The sequence below is a fragment of the Stegastes partitus genome, unplaced genomic scaffold (genome assembly GCF_000690725.1).
Source record: "Stegastes partitus isolate 25-593 unplaced genomic scaffold, Stegastes_partitus-1.0.2 Scaffold745, whole genome shotgun sequence".
Lineage (NCBI taxonomy): Eukaryota > Metazoa > Chordata > Actinopteri > Pomacentridae > Stegastes > Stegastes partitus.
Genome location: NW_007578476.1, coordinates 33035 through 38664, shown reverse-complemented (window position 1 = coordinate 38664; position 5630 = coordinate 33035). Strand labels below are relative to the sequence as shown.

General features: G+C 37.6%; 1 protein-coding gene across 1 annotated transcript in view; it reads right to left on the bottom strand.

Annotated features, from left to right (window-relative positions):
* The window catches only part of LOC103364372 (C2 calcium-dependent domain-containing protein 4C-like), a 10171-nt gene extending 4917 nt beyond the window's left edge, over positions 1 to 5254 (bottom strand). Inside the window, exon 1 of the mRNA XM_008291465.1 lies at positions 5243 to 5254. The gene's annotated coding sequence lies outside the window, so the exon portion shown is untranslated. The remainder of the gene's footprint in view (positions 1 to 5242) is intronic.
* Between the last annotated feature and the right edge of the window lie 376 nt (positions 5255 to 5630).

Below are 5630 nucleotides of genomic sequence, written 5' to 3'. Positions count from 1 at the left end.
TAAAAACTTCAGAAAAAGAAAAGGGCAAGTAGTTGATTCCACTTAACATCTTAAGTTAGTTGAACTTGTCTTCTCAAGTTTAGCTGGTTTGACTCGACTGTCTTATAGTTTCACCACACTCTAGAAGGTAATACCAATGCTTACCTGAATCACATTAGTGTACTTCACTTATTTCTCATTGTCCTGTTCATTCAACCCATGGACTGTGAGTATTTTCTCATTTTTCCTTAAGGAGTTATAAAACTAAGTACACTTGAGTAAACTGGACTTGAAACGTTCTGTTCCTGGACTGAACACAGAGCTCAGCAGTGCACATGTGCAGCAGAGAGGTGCAGGAGAAGTTTCCAGAAGCTTTACGGGGCGGCTGTGGCTCAGGTGGTAGAGCGAGTCAGTCAATGATTGGAAGGTTGGCAGTTTGATTCCGCCCTATAACCTGTGTCATGGTTGTTGTGTCCTTGGACGAGACACTTCACCCACCTCACCTGGTGTGAATGCGTATGAATGGCTTATTGAGGTGGTGGTCAGAGGGGCAGAATGGCAGCCAGTCTGCCCCAGGACAGCTGTGGCTACAATCGTAGCTACCACTACTGGAATGACTGTGTGTGAATGAATAATTGACAGTGTAAAGTGACTTTGAGTGTCTAGAGAAGCGCTGTATAAATCTGATCATTATTATTTAAGTTTCTAACCCTTGGAAAGATCAAGTTCATCATACTTGCTGTTTTTAAGTTCACAAAATTAAATAAATTCAGCTAAGTTTTAAGTAAACTTTACACGTAAATATGAAGTAAATTGAATTTAAGACTAATGGTTATCTTTACTTACCTTTTTTGAGTGCAACCGGTTTCCTAGATTTGTTTTAAGTAAGATCAGCTTTTCACATTTTACAGTGCACTCATAAAATTACTTCAGACTAATTAATCAACAGAAGTACTCACATGCTTTTTTTTTTTTTTTTTTTAAGATTTATTTTTGGGCTTTTCCACCTTTAATGATAGTGACAGTGACAGATAGACAGAGAAATGTGGGGAGGAGAGTGGGGGAATGACATGCAACAGATGAGCCGCTGTGTCGGGGACGATAGCCCCTGTATGTGGGTCGCCTGCCCTACCTGCTGAGCTATCCAGGCACCCGAGTACTCACATGCTTTTTAAGCGGCAGGGGAACATTTAAGTTGAAAGAACTTAAAATGATTTACAAATTTGGAATTGGAACAAAGAAATCGACTCACACAATGTCTGAAGTACACACACTTGCTTCCAGATAGTTTTTTGGATATTTTCTTACAAATCCCACTGTTTGTCCAGAAATCTTTGCACAGACATGCTGCTTACTTTGATATTCTGCCAGCGTATGTCCCACATAGAGCCCTCAGATCAACAGACTCTCTCCTGCTTGCTGTGCCCGAAACTCTGACAAAGATCTGTGGCAAATCCGCCTTTTGTACTTTAGACAAAAACTGGAACAGTCTCCCTGCTGGTCTAAAGACAGGACATCAAATCAAGTGTTTAAGCCCCCACTGAAAAGTCACTTTTTTGGATCAAAGATGTCACTGTACCTGTGATTCGATATTTAGAGATGAAACAACATGTAGCTGAAACGATTAACAAAAGTACAGACGACATGATGTGATGAAGGACTAAAGTTTAAACATTCCTTGTTACAGTTTCTTAACTGTGAGGACGTTTTGTTTTTGCTTTTCTTTGTTGTACATAATCATAAATTAAATATGATAGGATACAAAAGTTCCTTTTTGAATTTTTTTTTTTAGGATTTCTGATCATTTTAAAGATCAAATGATCAATCACCGAATGAGGAAAACAACAAACTGATTCATCAAAGTCCAGTTAGTTGTATTCTTACTGCTGCTTCTTCTCTACTGCTACTTTTCCCGGCAGTTTTTAACTAAACAGCTCTTTATGGAGCCTTTTAATGATTATATAGATATCTCGTAATTTATTACTCACAATAATAAGTTCTGAGCAGATTTACGTGTTTATTGATAAATGTCAGAAACTATAACTCCTCTGGTGTACATCTGTAAGTGGAAGCAGAAGCATAATTATGTAGTAACTGACAACGGCACCTATATGTGAGGCTTTTTCTTGCTTCTAAATGCCAAAGTGGAAGGCTTAAAGATAAGTGTTTGCAATTATCTCACGTTCTTTGTCTGAATCACTCTCAACTGCATCTCTTGCGTGAAAAAGGGTCTGACAGTCACCGTCTGAGTTTACAAAACAACATAAGGCATCTCAAACATGTCATGCTTGGATGGCAAATCTGATCAGAACTTACATGATGTGGAATGGGGGCAGTCTGAAAAGTCTATTAAATCATTTCAACCTTTTTCTAAAATAGTTTCTTAAAAAAAATTGTATCCAAGACCTGATCAAAGAGATGTTCATCTGGTGTAAAGACATGAAAACGTGACCAATGTGAAAGGAACTTTACCTGATTAGATGCTTTTGTTTTCTTTCTGGACCAGTTTGTGTTTGTAGTAGGCAAAAAAAAAAATGTATTCAACGCACAGTGCATTTGGCCAGGTGTTAAACATGGAGGTGGATCTGTCATGGTTTGAGCAGCCATCCCGTAGGAGTCATTTGGACCAGTAAATGTTCTTCAGGGTTTTAACAATGGCCAACAAATGTGTGGCCATCTTACAGGACCGGCTTAGCCCCTTGGTGATGTAAAAATGTTAAATTAACTGTCCCCTACGCCTTGCTAAACGTTACCACTACATGCACTGTTTGTTGCCTTCGTTCTCTTGTCCACTATCTTTATGTTCACTAAACACTGCACATGATTATCTGCTGAAAGCCAGCAAAGAAAAAGCAGAAATTCTCATTTTGTCCATCTGCACATGGCTTTATGTGACTGGATCATTATAAAGCAGTTGCTTCTTTCATACACAGTTAAAGACACTATAGGTAGACTCCTTTTATTTGACTATTCTATATTCTAATATATTCATGCTGTTTCTTCTTGCAGTTCAAGTCTGATCTGCTTGGCTGCATTTACAATGCATGTGGTCAATCCTTCTGTCCATAGCGACCTGCTCTGCAAAGATTTTCTTCCTTACGGTATCTTGGTCTTCAAAAAGTCACCTATGAATGTTTAGATTTTAATTTTCCTTTCCCTTTAAACGGTTTTCCTCATATTTCAGTACAGTTGCAACAAAGTGCAGTGCCTATAAAAACTATTCAATCCCTTTTCTTTTCAACATTGAATCATTTTCAGTGTACTTTGGCTTTTTTTTTCTGACAAGAATTTGGAAAAAAAAAAAAAGACACCTTCATGCAAAAGTAAAAACATATTTCTACAAAGTAATGTAAATTAATTAAAAATATATAATGTAGTATCCACCCCCTTGGAATTGACCCAACTAATTCAGCACAGGAGCAGAAACCTGGTGCTGGAAGTCACACACAGTTAGCGAAAAAGAAATCATCTGAGTAAAAAGTGAGTATGTCTCAAGAAATGACAGTTTAAAGTATCTGGAAGGTGAATCAGCACTCCTGGCTGAAACTATAAAGACAATGAACACACATTGTTTCTGAAGGGCATAAGCCAGGGATTGGACACAAGAACATTTCCACGAGCAGGCCGTCCTCAAAAACTGAGTGACTGTGCAAGAAAGAGAGTTGTAAGGGAGGCCACCAAGACACCTATGACTCGACTGAGGAAGTTACAAGCTTCGGTGGCTGAGACGGGAAAGACTGTGCAAAAACCAACTGTTGTCTGCTTTTCACCACTAAAAGCTTTATAAGAGAGCAACAAAGAGAAAGCCACTGTTAAAAAAAGGTCACATTAAATGTAGAGTTCATCTGAAGCCATGTGGGAGACTCTGAAGTTCACTGGAAGAAGCTGATGTTAAGCTTTTTGCCATCAGACATTTTAAAGGACACTAATCACTGAACATCATCATAAACACATCATGCTCACCCCGAAGCATGGGGGTGGCAGCATCATCATAGCAAAGTCTAGGGAAGTCCTGGAGGACAAACTGATGCAGTCTGCAAAAGCACTGCAACTTGGGAGAAGATTTGTTTTCCAGCATAACAATGACAGGAAGCATACAGCCAAAGATGCACAGAAACAGTTAAAACACAACAAGGTGAATGTTGTGGAGTGACCAAATCAAAGCCCAGACTTCAACCCAATAGAGAATTTGTGGCTAGACTTAAAAATAGCTTTTCACTCACGGTATCCCCATGCAACCTGACAGAGCTTGAGCAGTTTTGCAAAGAAGAATTGAGTAAAATTGTGCTGTCTAGATGTGCAAGGCTGATTTAGACCTGTCCACACAGGCTATAATTGTGGGAAATGATGAATCTACTAAAAAAGGACCAGAGGGAGATCAATACTGATGCTACTAATTGTCCATTTGATATTTTTTTTAAGAATTGTCATTAAAATATGCTTTCACTTTAACATGAAAGAATCTGTCTTTGGGGGTAAATTCTTATCCAAAAAGCCAAATTTAATTGACCATGATTCAATGTGGAAAAGCAATAACAGGGAGAGGAGGAAAACTTCCAAGGTATGGTGGATACTTTTTATAGACAATGTAGTTTCAGTTAGAATTTTACTGCTGCTGCAAAATGTCAAGATGTGCACTACTTTCATGGCAAATAAATAAAATAAATACTTCTCACACCTCATAAAGTACGCTGAATTACTAGAGAGAGGAACAATGTAATGGTGCTTTTGGATATATATTTTACTATTGAATGTTTCTGTCTATTTATGATATAATCCAATGAAAAACAGTCTCAGTTTTTTGGGGCTTTTTGTCATATTTAGATTGCAAGACAGAATATAATAGAACGGGAAACATTACTGGAATGGCATTCAACAAAGGTCCCCGATAAAATACACCAAAGACATTGCCTCTATGTGGTCTGTGCATTAACCTACACCTGAACGCACCACAAGACAAATTATACATTAATACTCAAAAAATCTGGGAAATATCATTTTACACATGTGCCACCAAAGATAGCTCCACCAGAAACTATAAAAAGTTCAAAGTAATTATGCAAATGAGATATATGCTCTTTTTTTAAGTAGATTGTAGTCAATTATAAATTAGTGATGAACCATTAAATTTGTACGTCAGGGGTATGATTCACTGGTCTAGCAATCCTTTTAGATATTTAGCCGGTCAACTATAAAGAAATTCATCTTTTGACCCTAAACTCATTACAGCAATTTAATGTAACCAGACTAAAGCCAGCAGCACTGAGAGGCTGCCATTTTTTAAAACACAGCAATAATAATAATAATGATCAAATCATATAGAGAATAGTGGAACAACTTCACAAATTTTACATCAATACTGATAATGATGCAATCCAGGGGAACACCAGAGGGAAAGGAAATGGTTTCTAAATTGAGAGGGCCTGTGTTTTTATTCTAAAAGATATTAAAATGGTATAAAATAGTCATCACATTATCGTAGTATTTCCAGATGAGCACGCGTTCATAAATATGTTTTCTGTAATTTCTTTTCCCTTCAAAAGCCATAAAAATATTGAAACTCTCAGGATTGCATAGTGTAGGTAAGCTGGTTTAAGGTTCTCAATGCTGATCCGGCTGTAATGTTTCACTGGAGAGGACAGAACATGCAT